The sequence below is a fragment of the Halichoerus grypus genome, chromosome 6 (assembly GCF_964656455.1).
Source record: "Halichoerus grypus chromosome 6, mHalGry1.hap1.1, whole genome shotgun sequence".
Lineage (NCBI taxonomy): Eukaryota > Metazoa > Chordata > Mammalia > Carnivora > Phocidae > Halichoerus > Halichoerus grypus.
The window spans coordinates 119,855,835-119,864,671 of NC_135717.1; the positions used below are offsets into that span (position 1 = coordinate 119,855,835).

General features: G+C 50.7%; 1 non-coding gene across 1 annotated transcript; it reads right to left on the reverse strand.

Annotated features, from left to right (window-relative positions):
• Positions 1 to 8,028: 8,028 nt before the first annotated feature.
• LOC118555846 (U6 spliceosomal RNA) lies at positions 8,029 to 8,135 on the reverse strand. Its single transcript, XR_004927184.1, has one exon. It is a non-coding gene; the product is annotated as a U6 spliceosomal RNA (small nuclear RNA).
• Between the last annotated feature and the right edge of the window lie 702 nt (positions 8,136 to 8,837).

Consider the following 8,837-nt stretch of genomic DNA (forward strand, 5'->3'; position numbering starts at 1 on the left):
ATCCTCAAAAGAGGGGATATGGAAGATTAGTGCTGATTTCTCCCGTCCCTTCCCTGAGTCTGCAGAGAGGGACATAGAGTGTGGAGCTGGGAGGGTCTCACTTTTCTGTAGTTCGGCACAGTGTCTTCTTTTTGTTGATTCCTCTCTCCCCTCTTCTCTTTTCTCTCTGCTGAGTAGGCCTGCCTGATTTGCAGACAAGAAGGCAAGTTTAAGGAGTGGGGGGGGGGTGGGTGGGAGACAAGAGTTTTCATCTTTTAGGACTCTTCTGGGATGAGGGATTAAGGAAGACGCCCCCTCAATGCGCCTGTGCTTCTTAAAAGAAGGAAGATTTTTGAGCTGATGATTCTGGAGCAGCAAAGTGACCTGTCAGGGTGGCTTCTCTGTTTGTTTAGACTTGGAAAGAAGGGTGAAGTGGAGGCCAGAGGCCCAGGAGGCCCCCTTGCATGGGTAGGCCTCAAAGCCTGATGCCTAGAGATAATGAAGAACTTTTATTTTTTTCCCTAACTTTTATCATGGACCTGCCAGGTGTTGAGAAAAGACACAGGGAGAGGCAGGGACCACCCCTCTTCCTATAAGCTCCCAGGTCCTGGCAGGGCTTGGGGATAGCTGGAACAAGGCTCTCAGGCTGTTTAAAAAAAAAAAAAAAAATTCAATTGTTTCCTTAGTGATAAAAAAAGAGAGAGAGAGAGAGAGGGAGAAACAACAACAACAAAAACTGACCTGGATTACCTGAATAATTAATTTAAGCCAAAGGCTCCCAAATAATCCTGATCCTGAAGACCAGGCCCTAACCAGGGTCTGCTCAAATCTTTTCTTGTTTGTTGGGAGGAGGTGGGGGTGGGTACTTGGTGGGCTTCTCAGACAATTTATCCAAATTTCAGAATAGAGAGCTACCAGAAGTAGAAGAGAGAGGGCGAAGAGATCTGGGATTTGTAGAGGAGCCAGGGATACCCCTCTCCCCTCTCCCCAAATTCTGGAGTGAAAGGTAACAATGGGGCCAATTGTGAAAATGTGTTGTTCGGCAGTGCTTTGGATTTGTTTCCTCTTGAACCACTCGCTGGCTGGTACTTGGAGTGGAGTGCATATGGGTGCATGCATGTGTATGTGTGTGTGTGTGTGTGTGTGTGTGTGTGTGTGTGTGTGTGTTTTGGGGGGAATCACTTGGTCCTGTAGGTCTACTTTCTCCTCCCTCAATGGTGCCCTGGAGATAGCAAAACATGATGCCTACAGTGTGAGGAAGCAGGGCCAACAATTATCTGGAGTTATTTTATGTAATCAAGTGAATTAGGGGCCAAATCTGACTGTTGCTCCTAGCATCTTGAGGCAATTGACTTTGGGGCAGGAAAAGGGGGTCTAACCGTGCTTGGGAAAAGGGAAGGAAGGTCTGAGGGGTGGACTTGGGTGTCTTTTCAACCCTGTAAGGAAGTTTAAATGGAAAAAGAGGTGGGGGGGAGAAAGAAAAGGAACTTAAGATCCATAGGCTTATTCTAACTTTGCTCCTTTGGTTTTTTAGAGGAATTTATTCCCCTCTCTTCCCCAAAGCTGAAGAGATGAAAGCGAGGAGGAGAAAAATGACTATCTTTTCTTTCTTAAGCTTCTCCCTGAACTTGCCGAAGGGACGCTCTAGCTCAGGAAAGCAGTAGCAAAGGGTTGGGACAGTTCTTTTATTGGCCTTCTTTAGGGGCTTCAGGTTCTCCTCCTCTCACACATATACACACATAGTTGTTCTCTGTCCCTCTTGGTGTGACCAGGGGAAACATCAGAAATCCCTAATTCTTGACAAATGAAACAAAACTAAACCCCCTTACATTTGAGTTTTTGAAGATTTTGGCCTCTGGCCTTCCCTCCAGTGGGCTCCATTCTCTCCTCTTTGCCCCAAACTCTCCTTTCCTTGGGCCTGACCACCCCAGAATGGGATCAGGGTCCCAGAGAGGGAGTGAGGGGCGTGGAGGGCCGACCTGGGCCCCTAGCTCCAACAGTCTGGGTCCCCGCTGCCGCTCCCCGCGATGCTGCCACCGCCTCACTGGGAAGGGCTGGAGCTTTTATTGAAGTTGGGTTGAGCAGAGGGGAAAGGCTGGGGGGGAGGGCGGGGAGGACGCAGCCCAGGTTCACGGGGAGGACACAGCATTTTCTCTCCCATCGCCTTTATACTCGGCAGCGCCTCTGACCTCTCCCCCACCCCCATCTCCGACCCTCCCAAGCCAGCCCTTGCTCAGCCCCTGGTCTCCAGATAGGATGCCACTGCTTTTGTAGGGCTGGGGATTTCTTGCCCAGAGTAATGGGAGAGGCAAGGCGCATGAATGCCTGCTAGCGCATTGTATCTCTCTCGCCAATGGCTAAGTTAAAAGAAGACGGGGTGAAAGCGGCAACGCCAATCTTCCAAGATCCTTCTCTCCAAGCACCTGGAGATCCCCACAGGTCACAAACCCCCTTGCCATGTAAGTAGTTAGCACTCGATCTGCTCAGGGCGAGGAGCACAGCAGTTACAACTCTGCCTCTGTGTGCATTTCCATTTTTAGCTCAATTCCCGATCTTGGGGAGGGAAGGCGGGAAATCCAATCATGAACAGAGGGCTTCTGCTGGGGGAAAATGGAGTTTCTGTGCTGAGTCGTGTACCTGGGGAGTGAAGAAACTAGGCTCAGAAAGGAGAAGGTGGGGAGGGAAAGTGAGCCTGGGGTGGGGGAAGGCCTGGGGAACTCGATTTCTCTGAGGGCGTCTTGCGGCTGCTCGTATGAAGTTTCCTACAAAGTTTTCTCTGCAATCTGTGCATCAGCTTTTTTTTTTTTTTTTTTCATGCGTGGACTTAGCGGATTGCAGTTCAGAGCTGCCTTCCCGCTGTTAGATGGATGTGTACGTGTGTGTTTGGGGGAGTGGAACGGAAGATAAAACAAGGGGCTTCTCCAGAGCTTGGGACCAGGGTACCCTCTGCTAGGCACCATTTGTCTACTTGTCCAAGATCAGGGAAAACAGACTCTGAAGGGGGCCCTCGAGACTGAGGGTGCTATGACGGGGAGGAGCAGCGTGCTGGGGCAATTCCACCATCTTTTCCTCTGCCTTTTGCCCAGTCCTGGGGGAGCATGCTATTGCTCTCACAGAGCTCCTTCTCATAGTTTTCCACAGCTTCTATTTGGTACCCCTCTTTCAGAGAGCTAATTCTGAGACCCTTCCCAGGCTTGGAAAAAGAGACAGAGGATTCCCCCCAACTCCAGCGGCCACCAGAGCAGAAGGAATATTTATTACCTCTCTGGATATCATTATCTAAGAATACAATTTTATGCACTTCCTAATCTGTTAGCCTGATTTATCTGGATGGGCAGGAACCCAAAATAAATATTTGGGGGATTTGGAAGGAAAAAAGTCTTTGCTTCTGACCAGTCTTTCTGATTGAACTGATCACCGCCCCCCCCCCCCCCCGCCACCAACTTGGTCTGCTTTTTCTACACCCCATATAGCTAGCCCCATTCAAATTTTTTCTCTGCAGCTTGTGGCTGTTTGGGGAATCGGAGTTTTAGTTGCCTCTTGAGAATTAAAAATGGCCAGGTACACTGTTTGAACCAGAGACCTGAAGGGGTCCCTCAGCCACCTTAAAATCCGTGTAGCTCTCGATGTTCAGATCCCTTTTGGATTTGGTAGCAGAGAGAAACCAAGGTTTGCTCATCTGCCCTCCAGGTCCAGGAGCCCCTTCTCAGACCTGGCTCTGTCTCCATGGCTTAGGATTTGTCTTCTCTTCTCTCTCTGGGATCAGCTCAGTAGCTTCTTGAACCACAGGGTCCATCCAGAAGCGGAGCCCACAGCCATGCAGACAGGGGCAAGGGCCTCTGCAGCTCCATCTTCCTGCTCCCGGTTCCTGCAGACCCGCCTAGCTGATAAATTAGGAGGCACCGAAGACAAGGATGGGTAGGGAGGATCTCCCATGTTTGAGGGTGAATAGGGTGATGGAGTCTAATAAATGGAAAGGGCTATTTTAAATTTCCAGTCCCCATGAGCAGTTGCCAGATTTCCTAAGATGTAGGGTCCTCTAGGGTCTCTCCTGCCAGTCAGGATGGGGTAGGGGTCAGACCCAAAGAAGTGTCACCTCTACTCACTCCTCCTTTCTGACCCTCTGCCCAGCCTCGGAGATTGGGAGAGGGAAGGATATTTGAACTTCTGGGGGACAAGCCTTAAGACGGAGCGTGGAGGAGGCACCGCCGAGCCTAGGCTCCCGCTGCCGGCCTCTGGCTTCCCAGGCAGCCGGGGCCAGAGAACCGGGCACAAAGCGGCCGCTGTCTCCGGGGGTCCCGGCTCCCTTCTGGAGCGACCAGGGTCCTGAGGATGGCGAACTGGGGCCCGCCCGGGCAAAGGTGAGGTGCGAGAGGGCGCTGCCGGAGGCCCCTCCGGGTTCCACGCCACGGCCGCTCCGGGCTCCGTGTCGCCTTCAGCTGGGTCACGACCCCGGGCTCGGCCCGCGGACAATAGGGCTCTGGGCGGGGGCCGCGGGCTGCGCGACCGGCCGAGCGGGTTCACTGCGCGGTGAACTCCGCTCCACCTCCGGGTCTCGGGTCTCGCCCTTTAAGAGCCCAAGCTCTCTTTTCTTTGCCCTATTCCGCCTTCATTTTTTTTTCGTGGAAAATTGAGCACACTCTCCATTGCTCCTCGGCCGAGCAATACCTCACCGTTACCGCCACCAAATCGGATTCCATTTTCTTTAGAAATGAAAGCAGAGTTTTCTCCCGAGTTACAAGAGCGGGGAATGGGACCCAATGTGGGCACGCAGAGAAGAGAAGAATCCCAGGCCATCAAACCAACAAATGGTCTCCTCCATCATAGGAATTCCAGGCCCAGAATGGGTCCTCTCTGCACCTCCACCCCAAATCATAGGAAGAATTGCTTCCCTCTTCCGCTGCCCTTTGTCTCTGGGCACTAGATTAGGATCCCGGCTCTTATAAAAGAGGAGACGTGCTCTCAAATCTGATGGGCAGGGACTGGACTGGGTTATCCATGGTGGGGGGGAGTGTGAGTGGGGAGTGAGTAACTTGGGAGATGTCCCCCAACCAGTTTGTTCTTGTTCCTCGATCTCTCCCCATCCCAGTGATTGCCTGGCCCCTATTTGTGACTCTGTCCCTTTGGGCAGTGGCACAGTGTTTGTAACTTCGTCCATGTGGAGTCTTTCCACTCAGCTAGAATAGACCTTGGAAAATAAGATTGCAGAATACGGTTGGTTCTAGCTGGAGGCAAAAAAGGCAGGCAGTTTGGGGAGAGGAGAAAATGGGGGAGGTATGGAATATTCCCCATGGACATTTGCTTCCTGCCTTTCCCCGGCTCCCCACCTCAGCCCTATCTTGCCTGACCAAGCTCAAAGATGAGATGGAGAGATGCCCCCCCCCACCTTGGGAACCTTTCTTCTTGGACCCCATCGGACCATTTCAACCCATTTTGGAATGTGACTGCCTATAGCCCTGCCTGTCTTTACTTGGCTGTTTCAAGGTCTCTGCCTGGCATTTCTGTTGCTTTCTGTGCTCTGTGTTTCCTCACATCCTTGCTCCTCTGCCCCTCTCATCCTGCAGCAATCCTCTGGGATGATCCCCAGCCCCAGTGCTCCTCCTAGAACTCCCCTCCAACTGAGAAAGCAGAGAAGAGGAACCAAAAGGTGGGGGCAGCAATCTGGGAGGGACAGCTGAGGTTCAAAAGTTCCTGGCTGAGTCTCCAGTCCAGGCCACCTCAGGGGCCGATTGGACCGACAGCTCCAGGGCCAGCAGCAAATAGAACAAGGTTTTACAGCCTGGGCAGATGTCGGCTTAGCCAACTCACCCGGATTCCCCTTTATCTCCTCCACCAAAGAGGCTCCAATCCCCACCATACCTTTGTTCTCTTTCCTTCCCCCCACCTCCCCCTTCTCTTCCTCCGTTTGATCCTGCCTTTACCCCTCAAATTATTTCTTTAGATCTGGAAGCATCTGTTCCTGCCTGCCCCTCCCCCCTTCCCTCCTTTCCTCCTTTTCCTCCTTTTCCTCCTCCCTCCACTTCTGGGAGTCAAAGAAGCCCCCAAATGGAGGGCTTCTGGCATCTAGCCGGCTCTGCTACCCCAGGGCCCAGAGACCAGTGAGGCCAACCCTTGAGAACCCTCCGCAACCCCCGTCACAGGCATTTTATTCTCCCAGCTGGTTGAGGGCCCTGGAATTGCAGAGTCTGAGTCTTGGCTCCCAGGGACCAGTCTCTTCTCTCACTGGGACAGTTACGCATTAAATTCAGGTGAAAGCGAGAAATGGGAGGTGGAAGGGTTTGGTGAAGAATTACTTAGGTAATTGCCCCAGTTCTCTGGGGACTGTTTTGGGCTCCAGAGTTTGAACATGTCTTCATATCCCGACCATAGAGGGGAGATGGCCTTGGCAGGAGAGCCTGCCCCTTCCCTTGATGGCAAAGTCATTTTCTGAGCAATTAGAAAGCCCTCCAAGCCCTCCCAGAATTCCATAACCCTAACTGAGGAGACCAAGACAGTATCCACACTATGCACATTAGAGGGCCTGTTTTCTCTCTCCTCCAAAGAATAAAAAGAAACATATCCAGGAATATGTGGTCTCCAAAGCTTAAGGAGAGGGTGGTAAACCCAGTCCGGGTAAACAATAGAATGTCTTTTCCTCTCCTAGTCAATCCAGTTCAGTCTGAGTCCAGATAATGCAGGCTAAGACTCTTGAACTCAGCCTGGTAGACCGGCTTTAGCAAAAGCCCACTTCCTATCCCAGAGCACCAGACTGGAATAATGCCGAGGTCCTCGCCCTACTGCCCACCATTGAAAACTGGTAGAAACGAATAAGTCCTCTCTTCCCTCCCCTTCCTCCAGCTCCATCCTGAGATTTCACCCTGCCTGGCATCCTGCTCCCTCTTCTGTCCTTGAAGACCGGTGGTTGGCCAAAAGCCCCAGATTCATGCTCCCTGTGGCTCTGCCACTCAGTTTCCATGGCAATGAGAGGCAACTGAACTATTCCCCTGCCCTTCAGCTGGTTGGATAGACCTGTATCAGCCAAGATGTTCCTTGGGGGAACCTGACCGAGGAAAGATACAGGAGACGGGAGTCTGTATTTTGTTATGGCATCTTTGCTAATTAGTCAGGATGGAAGAGGGAAGACTGGGGCCTAGAGTCCCTCCCTCCAGCCTCTAATTTCACACAGTCCTTTCTCTCTGCACACATGTTTACCTAGGAACACACCCTCAAAACACGCATGATGGATTCATGCTAGGACCTCAACATATCCACTTCTTCTGTTCATACCTGCATGGGTAGGTGACTTTGCTGAAGGCGTGTGTGTATGTGTGTGTACGTGCGTGTGCGTGTGAGTAGGGGTAATGTGTGACAGAAAATAACATCCCAGCTAGAGCTCCTGTGAAGTAGGCTCTTTGACCTATCACTAACGTCCCTGGTAACAGAGGCTTCTGCTGCCCCCTCTCTCCCACACACTGCTCTCCAAAGCTTGCCCTTTGGCCAAAGACTGTGGGGCCTGAGGACTCACCCTGATCCTGCAACTTGGCTCCTTAGGCCTGGGGTGGCTCTAGAAGAAGGAGGCGGAGTCAGAGGCCTCTGGAAGACCAGATTCTTCACTTAATACTCTGACTTTTTCAAAGTTAGATCAAAACCACGAACATTTCTCTAACCCTCCAGTCTGTACGACTCCGCCAGCAGGCAGGACCTAGGAAACCACCATCACCACCACAGCAGCAGCAACAGGGACAGCAACGTGATGATCTCCTGGGGACGCTAACTGCCTTACGGTAGTGTTGGAGGAGTCAGGGGACTAATGTAGGAAAAGCATTTCGATGAGTGCTCGGCATACAGTAAACTTTCAATAAGCGCTATTTCTTCTTCTTCTTCTTCTTCTTCTTCTTCTTCTTCTTCTTCTTTCTTCTTCTTCTTCCTATTACTATTAACAATAACAGGCATTTTCTTAAGTGCTTACTATGGACCAGGCACTGTGCTAAATTTGCTATCTCATTCGAGCCTACAATAATGCTGGAAGGAAGTTGTTGTGGATCTGCATTTTTTTTTTTTTTGTGGTTCAAAAATATGGAACGCTTCACGAATTTGCGTGTCATCCTTGCACAGGGGCCATGCTAATCTTCTCTGTATCGTTCCAATTTTAGTATATGTGCTGCCGAAGCGAGCACGTGGATCTGCATTTTACCCAAGAGGAAGCTGAGGGAGGCCCAGAAGGCTAGCGATAGGCCCCATTGGCAGAGCCAGGGTGCCAGTCAGACTGGCCTGACTCCAGAATGGGTGCTCTGAACCCCTCCAACAATTCTTTGCTGGTGATGGACGGGGCGCTGGCTGTCAGGATGGGCTGAGTTTAGCAGGGAGTGGGGGGCCACGCCAGCCTGAGCCCAAGCAGGACCTACAGTAACCTGAGTTTTGCTACGGGGCTTGCCTGGGCAGGTTCTTGTCCTCATCAACAACAGGCTGTAACCCAGTGGTTCTCAAACTTTTTGGTCTCAGGATCCCTTTACACTCTTAACAATTATCAAAATCTCAAAGAACTTTTAAAATATGAGTTATAGCTATCAATATTTACCTTATTAGAAATTAAAACTGAAACCTTCTAAAAATCTTTTAAAATAATAATAATGAATCCATTACATGTTAACGTAACTAACTTTTCAGGAAAAATAACTATATTTTCCAAAACAATTTAGTGAGAAGAATGTCACTGTTTCACATGGAGGCAAATCTCTTTAATGTCTAGCTTCAGAGAAGACGAATGGATTCTCGTACCTGTTTCCGCATTCAATTTGTTGCAATACCTTGTTTTGGTTGAAGTATATGAAGTACATAGCCTCATGCAGATAAGTAGCAGGGAGAGGAAAGACCTCTCG